This window comes from Topomyia yanbarensis, chromosome 3 (assembly GCF_030247195.1).
Source record: "Topomyia yanbarensis strain Yona2022 chromosome 3, ASM3024719v1, whole genome shotgun sequence".
Lineage (NCBI taxonomy): Eukaryota > Metazoa > Arthropoda > Insecta > Diptera > Culicidae > Topomyia > Topomyia yanbarensis.
In genome coordinates this window covers 395592745-395605895 of record NC_080672.1, presented here as the reverse complement: position 1 = coordinate 395605895, position 13151 = coordinate 395592745, and the positions used below count along the sequence as shown (strand labels likewise).

General features: G+C 37.7%; 1 protein-coding gene across 5 annotated transcripts in view; it reads right to left on the bottom strand.

Annotated features, from left to right (window-relative positions):
* Nucleotides 1-12167, bottom strand: part of LOC131689584 (uncharacterized) — a 96852-nt gene extending 84685 nt beyond the window's left edge. Inside the window, exons 1-2 of one of the 5 annotated variants that reach the window (XM_058974781.1) lie at nt 12078-12167; nt 11130-11496 (exon numbers count right to left, since the gene is read on the bottom strand). The gene's annotated coding sequence lies outside the window, so the exon portion shown is untranslated. Of the gene's footprint in view, nt 1-4178; nt 4291-11129; nt 11668-11936 lie in introns of those variants that run through there. The other 4 variants (XM_058974777.1, XM_058974778.1, XM_058974780.1 and 1 more) reach the window with 4 other exon arrangements.
* Between the last annotated feature and the right edge of the window lie 984 nt (nt 12168-13151).

The window sequence follows — 13151 nt, the reverse complement described above, 5'->3', positions numbered from 1 at the left end:
CTTGGCGTTTAGCTAGGGAGGTGAGCTTGGCTCCTATGTTGGAACGTCCCTAGCGACGTTGGCGACGAATCGCTGGATCGTCTACTCGCCGTAAACGATCCCGGAAGTTACCGCAGTAAGTTTCCCAGGGGGAACCTTTGTCCGCCCTGCTTCGTTCTCCTTGGCTATTAGCTATAGAGGAGAGCTAGGCTCGTTCGACTTATCCTCTACAGCGAGAACGGTCGATGTCACGGTTCCTTATTGATTAGCTGGAGAAGCGAATACACTCCTTAACTGTTAGCTTACCCCTGTTGGCAAACCGACACCGTAATTTTCACTGTGCCCGAACCACAGGCCGGCAATCTCGACGGGTGATTTTACCGTCGCACTCGCGCACTTCGCTACACTTGCTATCGTTGCGGGAAACTGTCCCGAAAACAAAACACGTAATCTGGCGGACGTCTGTATATCGCCGTGGCTCGTCACTTTCTTGCCAAAACCCGATGGCCGCCTTCCGCTCTCGACTATCACAAAACAAACACCAAAAAAAACGCACCGCCGCATAGCCGTCATCGCTATGGCACAGCATAATCAAACCACTTTTGCAGCGAGAGGAGAGCGGTTACCTAACTAAACCCTATGTCATTAATTCACAATTGTCAAACAAAAATTACAAACGCGAAACAATATAAAAATTTACAAGAAAAAGTGAACGGTACCGAACAGCGGTGAGCATAACTTTCACGTAAACAATACACTCTGCGGAGAGAGTACGCACGAATAGGTATATTTCCACCCAGTGCTGAATTGTTACCCTGGCGGATTAATGAAATTCCAATGTTTTATCCACAGCTGGAAATTGAACCATTGTGACATCTTGGAACTTCACCAAGTCAAGCTTTTGGGTTAATATTGTTGTTGATACAGTCAGGGAGACGTGGGGAGGGACTCCTGATTTTTTTACTACGTAACAGAGTACCCGGGTACCCACAAAACTGAAATGCCAATAAATAAGGCAATTTGCAACCGATTTCGACACTTTTGGATGTTTTGGGTTTTGGGAACACATCCACTTTCAGACTTGGTGAAAATGAAGCGGGTTAATTCATTCGGTTCGCGGGAATCCGGATTGCCGGTAGCATGTTCCAGTACCGGGGTGCTATTTCTGAATTTTAATGGAATACTGGCAATATAGGTACCAAAATTCTTGGAAGTACATCTCCAGGTTATATCTCATGGTTTTGGAACGATGGTGGTTTGACCTCGGAACGAATATTCCGGAGTAAGTTTCCGTGGGGCCGTGAGTGACCATTCCGAGGTCAAATTGTCATATGGCCACGTAACAATAAATGACAGACTTCTTAGACAATTTGAAAAGTTTTATTACACATATTGTAAAGATATAATTAAAATTTACAAATCATATTCTAGTGCTGGAAAATTAATCAGGAAAATCCGGCTTACCGAGAACTAGATACATTCATCCGGTTCATTTTTACAGAACCAAAAAGTGGACGAGTTCCTGTATGCAAAACGTCTTAAAGTGTCCAAATCGGGTAAAGAAAGACAGAGTTATGAGGAACTTCAATTTGTGGGTAACCGGGTACCCTTGTCGGCCTATTAAAGGTGTTGTTGGATACATAACGGTTAATAGCAATAATTTTCGAAACTGTCATCGGGAGGTTTCAGTCAAGCTGAGTGAGCAAAAGAGCAAAAAGACAGAACATTTTTTCGCAAATGCACTCTCGTAATATGGCTACAGTATTTATCTACAATAAATGGCTCTCATTGTTTACTTTCTCTTCTGTTAATAATTCGGTCGCTTTAACATTCTACTCTTTGCATAATATGCTCGTCAAAACCACCGATCTGTACTGTAAAATAAGTGAAAAGTGTTTTAGTGACGCCGTAAAAATCGAAAGAGAAAGTGAACAAAGAGAGTCACTCATTGTAGATATGTCGTTTTGAATAATATCGCTAGATATATCAAACCAACGCACACACAAGCAGAAAAATAAATTAATTTATCCCACCGCAACTCACAAGCAACACACAAGTCGTACCGTGTAGTGTTGAACTCAATTAAAAAGCATGCAAGCCCCACACGGTTCAACTGTGTGCGAGTCAAGGCCAGCGTTGCTAACATTTTTTACAAAAGAAATGTATAGGATTCGCTCAAACTTTGAAAAAAAATTCCGAGGCCCGGAGGGCCGAGTCTCATATACCAATCGATTCAGCTCGACAAATTGAGACAATGTCTGTATGTGTGTATGTATGTATGTACAAAATGTCATGTTACCATTTGACACTATTATTTTTGTTTTTCGATATGTTGTTTACTTTCTGAGATATGGGTGATCCTGTCAAAACAAGACGGGTTCTAAGCAAATAACTTTCGAACAAAGTAATCACATCACACAAACTAGAAAGAAGTAAAAAGCTTATGAAAATACCTTTCTAACAAGCTATAGATTGTCAAATCCGTTCACGAGCGGCGGAGATATTAAACATTTTGTATTTTTATTCCTCTCTTACTAATTTTCACTAATTAAAAAGGAGACCTTTTCATACAGAATATTGCTTTACTGGTGTTTTAGAGGCAAAACTAAACCGATTTTGAATATCGGGGTATGAAAACACATCTACGTGATTCAAGGAATTCGATATTGAAAAAAATATGTGAATTACCTCTATAATTAATGAACTATTTCTCAAAAATTAATATATAAGTTCATTTGAAAGACAAAATAATGTGTTCATGGTGAATTTTTTTCTAGAGTTCATGTATTTATCCCTTGGATCCCTTCCCTTGTTGATGGTAAATTAATACATAAATCATCAAGTAATTCACCTAGTAGTGAGATAAAAGGTTTCTCGTATAATTATACTCACGGCATCACCGAAAGAAACTGTATTTTTGAATCCCAAAACTTTAGCGAAAATTTAGCTCTTTTGCAAGATTTAGGTTATTTATACTGGTCATGGCGTAAAAATTACTACTTACATTATTTATAATAAAGATGTAAGGAATCAATATATCGCATAATATACCTTTAAATATAAGGTCACGGCACTAAACATCATTTTCCATTTCTCACACGCCCCCTCTCCCTTTCTCACTCTCACTCACTCTCTCTCCCTTCCTTCGTGTTCCTGGTAACTGTAACGACTCACATATTTCTTACTGTTTCTCAATCCATTTCTAAGTTGTGTGATAAGATCTTCTGATAACCTGAAACATTTATTAATGTCCAATCATGTGTGCGATGTAATTGTGGAGGTTTGAGAAGACAATACTATTTTTTGTCTGTCGTTACTCTGTAAATATATTTTTGCATTTTAGAGTATGAAAAAAGCCTAATATTACATCCTACTTGGTAAGTAAATTATTTTATAGTCCTGAGAAAATTTGCAAAATGTTTGTATTATGAGAAAACTATAACTATTTTCAAATATTCACCCCCTCAAGATGAAAGGTTATCCCTACGAAACGTTGAACTATGGGTTGGTAGGCGACCGAAATTCAAAAACTACATCAACTCCAATTTAATTCAGTTCTATTCGGAGCTTTTATATACACTATAATTAAGGAAATTCATAGAAAAATATTTAATTTAACTGGGTAATATGGATGTTTGAAGATGAAAATTTTAAGAAGAGACATTCCACATGCGTTATTTAAGCTTTTCGTATCTGAATTCAATTTTAAATGAATCACATGCTCAAATATGCCATGTGAAAAGTAAGAATATCTTTTTTGTGATGGTATTATTGAAAATATGTATTCATTGCATTAGTATGAACTATTATGAAGAAAAACGGATCAAAGCCCAAAAATATCCACAAATTGGACCCGGAAAATAAGTCTCCTAAAGACCCCATTCTCGATGGGGGATACAAGTACAATGTTTCTTCTAACTTATCGTTGTCCATTTTTGCTCTATACTAAGTAAAATTGAATTGATGTTTCAATGGCAGTCACAATTAGCAGAGAGGCGTTGGATGTACTGTGTACTGAAACATTTGATCTACATTTTTGTCATACACATTACTGTGTAACAACAAATGAACACAAAGAAACGTATTAATTCGCAGAAAATTAAGACTTGTAATGTCAAACAAGCCTATCTATCTAGAGCAGTTTTATATCAAGTGACACTTTCAATGGCGCTTGCGTTTCCAACAAATTAAATACTTACCCTGAAAAATTGAACCATTTCTTTTTCGTAGTGTTGGTTAGTATAGGACTCATTTATCCATATTTCCTGAACGATACTTCCGAACGAAACAATATACACGCTATAAGGATGACTGGAAAGAGAGTACATTAATGTCTACTGAATGCACGGCTTTTGTGCTATCGACATAGCCTAGAAACTTCACACTATATACATCAATGCAAATGAAAATTTTGAAAATTCTACCTGTCTCATTCACGAATCGCATTCTTTCTCTGTCGCTCTTTGTTTAAGGGGTTTGAAATCATATGTGACCTTGACTTACTTTGCTATTTCCAATTGCGCATATTTACGTATTCTGCAGAAAACTCTTTTTTTGCGAATAAATAACCAAAATGACGACTTTGAATTCCAAAACAAATTGAACGTTCCAGGTTCCTGATAACTAATTAAGGTCCATCAATAAAGTAGAAATACCAGATAATCGTAAACGACGCCGCCAAGAAAAGAACAACGAAAACAAAACAGGTTAAAACAAAAAAGAATGAAAACTTTAGAAAGTTGATTGCATATTAATTAGCCATTTTTCAGATGATGGGATTAGCAAAAACAATTTATAACTTTCTGATACAATAGTTCTCAAATTCGTACAATCCGGTTTATTCATTTACTTTATTCAAACATGTTTTTTAATTTCATTCTAAATAGTCATTTTTTCAGTTTCCTCATTTCATGAATTTTATTCGTCTTGTTTATTTTATTCATTTTTAATATTTGACTAGTTTTAAGTATATGATTTTTGCATTTTAATTATTTATTTCATTCAGCATTCTTTTTATTCATTTTGTTCATTTGGGTTCATTTAATCTATTTTATTCATTTCATTCTTTGGGTTCACTTGGATCAGTATTTTTGTACATTTTATTCATATCATTCATTTAACTTATTTTATTCATTGTTTTCCTTCTATTCTCTTTGTTTTTTCCAGTTCATGCATTTTTTAGTTTCTTCATTTTAATAATTTGACTATTTTTCAGATTTATTCATTTTATCCAAATTATTTATTTGACACAATTTATTTTTTTCAATTAATTTATAACTTTTTAACATCGCCTTATTTTTCATTTTCTTCTTCTTTTTATTCATTTAATCAATTCTATTCGTTTCGTTTACTTGGTTCGTTTGTTTTATTTATTCATTTTATTCAATTCATTTACTCTTTTATTAGTTTTATTCTTTTCATTCATTCCAATCGTTTTGTTCTTTTTATGCATTTCATTAATTTGATTCATCGTTTTTACTGGATTCATTAAATTCGTTCTATCCATTTGATTAATTAGTTTCATTTGATTCATTTGATCCATTTCATTCATTTGATTCATTTTGTTCATTATTTAATTTTAATAATTTCATAATAAGTCATTCCACTTATTAATTGTATTCAATTTGTTAGTTTGAGGCAATTTAATTTATTCAATTAATTTTATAACTATTTTTAAATATTGACTAGTTTTTCATATAATGAGCTAATCCAATTTGATTTATGTATTTTATTAATTTGATTTATACAAATCATTGGACTCATTTTATGAATTTGAAAACATTTTGTTTTGCATTTTTTGCTTTATTTTTTATTTGGTTCGCTTTATTGATTTTCTACATTCTATTCAGTTTATTTGAGGTTTTATTCGTGCAGGGCCAGAAACTGCAAACTAATAAAAGAGTTCTGCAAATTAATGAATGATCCAACAGTGACATGTGTAAGAAATGTCTCATCTCACTGCTAGGTGAATTAAGTTGGTTTTTTTTCAAAAAAAACTGGAAACTTTCTTTAAAAAACGGGAAAAACTGGATGCTCATAAAAACCTAATGTTTAAGTCAACGTTTCAATGAACGTAATTTTAAATAAACACTTATGCTCTATACCTTTTACTGAAAATTTGAGTCGGCTTTTTGATATTGTCCTAATTAAAAAAATATTGTAACATTCGAATTTGATTGTAATTGTAATAGTTACAGTCGAATTTTACTGCTTTGAAGGTTTCAATCTACACATCCTCAGAATCCTAAATTTAAGACCATTTGCTAAACTTAAGGATGCGCTTAAACCTTTCTTACAATACAACTATAGCAACTAGCTGAGAATTCAACAAATGGTCATCAATATATTTGACACAATGTAGTGGTACCTTTATGTTTGCGTAAAATTCATTTGAAATCGAATCAAAATGTACATTCCCGAACCGTTTTACTCACAGGTTACATAAAAGAGTTTATATTAAAATCATATTTTGGAGCACTCGGCATCATCCCATCGCTTGCTTGAAAATTCTATGAATCAAGTTACAATTTGTGAGAAAAAAAAACTTTGTAAATGAATATCTAAAAAAACTGGATAAAACTCTCAAATTTCAATAAACTGTTAGATTTTTCCGATTGTCTGTTTGACTGGATGTTGTAAAAAAAATGGAAGAATCCAGTTTAAACTGGAAGGTTGGCATCGCTGGCCACTGCCCAGACCCCATAGTAGAGGTAAACGCTACGATTTCTAAACTGAATAAAGCTTGCACCCGTTTCCCTGGTGTGTGCAGTCTATCGTGCGCCCTCCACCATGCCGTGCGAACTCCAACCCTGCATATACACGGACGATTGTACCGTCCGAACTGTTCGCGCAAGAACCAAGAGTCACCCTAGTTGCTACGGTCGAAACAGATCTAAAATGATTTGGCGCCAACGGGTAGCGTTGGCGCACTACCACAGCACAAATGATCATTATTCACATGAGCTCTTTATTATCGCTTATCAAAAGCCAAGCACAACTTTTTCTACCCTTTTGTCTTTACGAATTATAAAAACCTCTTAACTAAATCAAATAAATCAGTACAAATTTGTAACCGTTGGTTACACCGATTGTTGGTTTCGCCACAATGTGATAATACCCGTGATATGCTCAGTCCTACCTATCCTAAATCCTACCCTGAATATGATGTCAAGCTGTGTGAGTGATAGCCCGCCAAGTCTGACGTTTCGTCTGGGACGGAGGGGTCACTCACGCAGAACCGCTCACAGATACACGTTAGGGATACCGGTCACAACGGTTTGAGCGAAAGGTGTCGCGCAACAAACCATCCACGGACGTTTCAGCCAGTGGAAGGGTTGCCAATTCTATGTGTCAAAGCTTTTGTCAAATATTGCTTGTGGCACTAAAAACTGGATTCTAACCGCACTGCGCACTTACCATTCTTCCATTAAATTCTTCTCATAGACCGGTTAGTTCGACTGGTCTGTCTATGAAAGTACCATCTCTATCACTTGAAATACATGTTTTTTGACAGCTCGCAGTTTTGAGATCACTCGCACTTTAAAAGTGCGGAGTCCAGGTTGGTGGGAAGTGCGCAATACCCGATCGTATGTGATCGTAGGCTTTGTTTGATATAGCTCAGCAAGGAGACGGATCGACCTCTTTCTGTTCCCAACCTTCCAACGAGTTAAAAGTGCGCGTTGTGTTATATCGTTTAAGCTAGAGAATTATATAGTACAGAGCGGTCAGTAAAAGTAGATACAGAAAGTGGTGATTTGAGTGGATAGAAGAAAAGCGAAATTCGCTATTGTTAAAGGGTACAATTCAATAGGTGAAAGATCGCCACCGCCTCGATAGACCACCATTTTGGTCGCCATCTTTACGGATTAGAGTCAGCGTGGTCAAGAAACTGACTAATCACGCCTGTGTGGTCCGAAAGAGGGCAACGGAAAGTTAATCGGAGTCTTTCGTCGTACTCCTGGGTCGGACACGACCATACCAAACAGTTACCAACCGCCGTCACCATTCACCAGCTAGAACCACCATCAGAAACTACCATCGCCACCAGCAAACCGCAACAGGAATCGCTCCGGGTACCCGTCGCAGTCACCGTCACCGTCACCGTAATTGCAACACCGTAAAAGCGCAAGTACCTCTGTGACGTCACAATTAGATATATGCCTTGTAGGACTAATAAAATTGTAATATGTATCGAATTTAGTGATTTGGTAGTGTCCTTTAACTACAGTGAGCCCTGCTTAACTTCTATACACGTGTTTTTACATCTTTCGTATTCCGTACTCGTTAAAGGAGTTTCAAGCCTCATCGTTGGATGGTGGCATAGAAACTGGTCGTTTGTTGCTTTCGTCTTTTATTTTAGAGTCTTTGAATCGGCATTCCTTCACCCTGGATGAATACGTCAGTTGACGGACCCGTTTCCACCTGTTCCCGTTGACGAATGAGTTACCTGGTGAGTATGTGTGAAGCATTGGATTGACAACATTGAACATATTTCCCCTCCCAACACCCACTGAGCAAGTCGAGGGGCTACAAATTGTTAGTCGATAGAAGTACGACGCTTCTTTTATTTTAATCGAGTACGTATCACACAGTCCCCGGTAATTCCGTCCGTCGAGTGACCTTCCGCGCTTTTTGTTGGACCTCACGTTACCACGAACTATATAACAATGATGTTGCTCGTTCAATATTCAAGCGACGAATGATGAAAACGAACAGCCAGCTAGCGCTCTATTTGTAAACAACCCGTGTTTGATTGAATCAGTTAGGTGCGAGTGTGTGCATATTCCAACGTTGCCGAAAATCCATAGCATTGACCACTTATAGTACCGACTGGACAATACAGCCAGGCTGTTGATTGTTTGGTAAGTGAGCTTCGACTGATGCAAAACGAGTACACGTGTGTGTGTGTGTTAACCATCCTAACTCCCACTAGCTGGTAGTGATTTACAGAAAAAAGATGTTTGCATGTATTTTAACATATCCATGCAAATAACTTGGTTCAAGGATTTAGGTAGGTGTTAGCTCAATTGACTTTCCGATGACCCATTTCGTGTACAGCACCAGACATGTTCCGAGGTCATCGTTCCATCAACCAGCCCCGCCTTACTGTAATGTTTGTATCAAATGGATTATAACATTACAATAAGACTTTCGATTCCTTACATGAGGTAAGAAATGGACGCGTATTTAGTGTATTTATTTGATTTTTGTATATATAAATTAGAATGTCTGTAGAAAAATATACCAGTTTTTCTATTTCCTTCCTCATCTTCTACTTACGCGAGTGACTGATACTTGCTTATCCATTTTTCGTCCCATTCCAAACCTCCAGATATCCTCAAAATTTCCAGCTTCACGCATCAAACAGCCCGTGCAATCCTTTCTCTTTCCCACATTTGCAAGTACAGCGCAATTTATCAACAAAACAGTCGACCGATCGCGGCTAAGGTACACACTCGACGACATGAGCTTCTCCGTACTAACTCAAAATCGCAGTAGATATTCAAAGAAATACCCACAGCATAGTCTGATATAGGACAACTTTGACAATCCTTTGCCTTGACCACCATCTCCGCTCTCATGATTATCCATTCTTAAATTGCATCACATAAAATTCACTCCATATTGCACAACGAGGGAATAGCCTTTCTAACGCGTACAATCCCGCTCCGCTGTTAAAACAATTGTTCGAGTAGACACTCCTTGGAAAGATTTCACTTATTTTCTTTATTTCTCACTTTACGTCTCTCGACATATAAAGAAGTGTCGCGTTTAACATAAATTTTCATTGACAATCATGCAACAATACGACGCGGCGTTTGTTTATGTCAATTATAACACTTTTCTGCAAGAGCTTTCATACCGCCTTGATGGAATGCGGGAAACACTTACTGCTACTCACCTGCAGATGGCGAAGCAAGCACGAAGTATGTGAAATTTTACTGGCGAATTGCACATAAGTCAAAAACCAAAAAGCAACTTTTCACTATCGAAAAATGAAACATTTTTTTCGATTTTTGTCACCGCACAACCGAAAATCGTCAATGCACGGATTAGTCAAGATTCGCTATTATCACAACGTCACAAACACCGAATTTGCTTTGAATATCAATTCAAAACCAAGAGCATAAATAAAAACAAACTGCATCACAACCTACTTTTGAGTTGTTTCTGCAATGCAAAACGAGTACACGTGACCTATTTATTCAGCGTTATTGACCTATTTATTAACTTTCCCGAATGCGATGAAACGCTTAGATGCTCTTTTTTGACGGCTCTGCCTGAAAAAGGCTTGCCAATTTCGCTTATTCCACGTCGTTTTCGAAACATTTTCTATTTTTAATTTTTGCTTATTTTTATAGTAGTCATGCATTTTGTGAAATTGAATACAAAACGCGTGCACATATTTCCGATATTGCCATTTCGTTGAACGAAAGTTATTCGCATTTAAAAAGTGGGAAAATTTCTCAGCAGAAATTTTTGAAACGGGACCCACTATTGAAACGTTAGAAGTATTCTACTTCAAAAATCGGCTAATTTGCTAGCATAAAAATATTAATAACTATTATAATAACAATTATTATTATAAAAAGCTCTCGTAGCAACCTGAGAAATAATGTGAAGAACTGTACAAAATTTCAAAATGATTAACTCAGTAGATCTTTTTTCGAGGTGACACCGGAGATTCCTTATCATTCGATAAATTTTTCAATATATTACAATGAAAATTTACTAAAATATTGTTCAAATGTTCCATTATTATAAGAAAATTGGCTAAATACACTTTTTGCATCGTTGAAAAAATCTTATTAAAAACGGTTTTTAATTAAAAAAAAAGTATCTGACATTCGCACCTCATTTCATTTTTAAGCTTAAGCAACTATTCTTCAGATGCATTGATCCTCATGCAGTCAAAGACGGAACGAATGAACCTGAACCATTACTACAAGCAACTTCTATTCTTGGAAAGAGTATCAACCAAATATTGTTGCATACATATCATACATTAAAAGTGAACTAGAATACCCAACAAATGAATTAATTTTCCCATTCCTAGCACGTAGTATGTACAATACCCAAAGCTCTCATGCAATAATCATATGTACCATGAACGGCGTATCACACCTCAAGTGCGTGTGCGATTCACTCACCTGTTAGCTAGACGCGTGGTATTCGGTGACGACGCCAAAATCAAACAAACCACCAGCAAAACGACCTGTGGCTGATGACTCCGTTGAGAGTGAGGCAGGTAATCTCCTTTTCGGCTTTTATCCAATTTTCATCTGACGTTGGATTTTCCTTTCGCAGCCAAAATGAAACTCGCTTTCACTAGGTACTAGCCGATAAAAGGTCGTGATCCGACGAAGAACATCCTTTTTTTCTCCACTAGCCTTTTTCTACTTGTGGTTTGCCTGTGCTCTTCAGCTGCTGAAGGTGATAACCGTTGAACTCTATATATATAAAGATTGTACGATATTGTTCACTTTTCTATACCGTTCGAACTCGGTTCGGGGTTACCTTTTCGATTTGCACACAGGAAATTTAATTGCCGAAAACCGAATGAATCGAGAACGAGTGACTGTGAAAGCCCGAACCGAGGCAACGAGATGCCAGTTATTTTTGCACTTTTGCTCAGTACTTGGGTTCACGCTTGCACAACCACCCTACTTCCGCCCGCCCACCCTGTGAATTACTGTGGAGGCACACAAACACACACACGCGTACACTAAACACGTAACGGCCTGACCGCCCAATCTCATCAACGTAGCTTGACTTTATTGACGATTTCTGAGAAAAATTTGTTTGCACTAATCTTCTGTTTCAGCTTCAGTACCTACATAACGATGAGCGGTAGGGACCGTGCACCAGAACGATACAGACAAACAGACCGAGAGGAAAAATTAATTTAATATTGCATCCTCAACTAATTTTCAAGGTTCCTCCAAGTTTTCACTTACTCGGTGCTTCAAACTGCCGTCGGTTGAATCCGCCCCGGATCTGTTCAAACTTTTTCACTCGAATCACTTTTATTTGCTACCACTCATAATAAAATTAAAAAAAAACTATTCTGCAAACAATTCAAAACTGCTTTCAAGTACCTGTAATTCAGAGTTTGACATTGGTTTAGCACGACCGAAAAAAAAACAAGAAAATTCTGCTGGAAGAGATTGATTTAGAATGTCTGTAAGTCTCGCAATCGAATGATGGATGAAGTCAGCTCGACGGGCTTCGATAGTCACCCTCGAACCGCTCGGATAGGGATCTGTCATCATCGGGTACGTACGGTCGGTGTAGCCTTCGGTTCTTTTTGCCCGTTTTTCTGTGCTCCGGGATAACTGCCACCGCACCATCCAAGGGTGACCCGACGCTGCGTTCCGGATGAGCGATGGGCAGTGTTACCAACATCCGGCAGCCCCTCGTTCGTGTATCCTGGTGAAACGAGCGAACGGCGAAGGATAACTGCCATCGCGCGATGCTGTTCTGCTTCCCGTGATAACAGGATTTGGGGAGAAAATCACAATGATTGATTGTGGGGTCGGAGGGGGGTTGGTAGCGAGGGCATTCATTTCGGAACTGTTATGCTCAGAAAACGTGCGCATTTGCAAAAACTTTTGCCGCTCCAGCTGATTTGAATCTAACAGGCTGTTGTAGGCGGTTCCGTATTGAATGGTCGCGCGCTCTCGTCGCTGGTGTTTTGATGGTTTGAAGGGTGTGCGATAGTGATGCCAAAATTTTCGATATGTAAGAATAAAATTCTTCCAACGCTCGGAGGAAATCTACAGATTTGACCTGACCAGATGCACGAGATTAGACACCAGGAACATAAGGTTAATTCCTTTTCTGCGGCAGATACAATCGAGGCTTCTACTGCACGGTTAACTGGAACCATGACAAAGGAAGTTGGCAATGAGGAACTCCATTGCTTGTGGGACTTGTGGTGTTGTTACCGATAATTTTGACCATGTCAAAATTTAGCGTCTTACTTTGCGAACTTCTTGTACTTGGTGGGACCTGCCATTTAGCCATTGAATATTGGTCATTGCACAGTGACGTCATGCATTAAATGTGACAGGTGGTGGTCCTGTTGATTATATTTTGAACTTAGAGATTATTCGTATTCTCGAAATGAAGCATTTGAAATAAATTAGGAATCATGTTTTTAGAAGTATAAA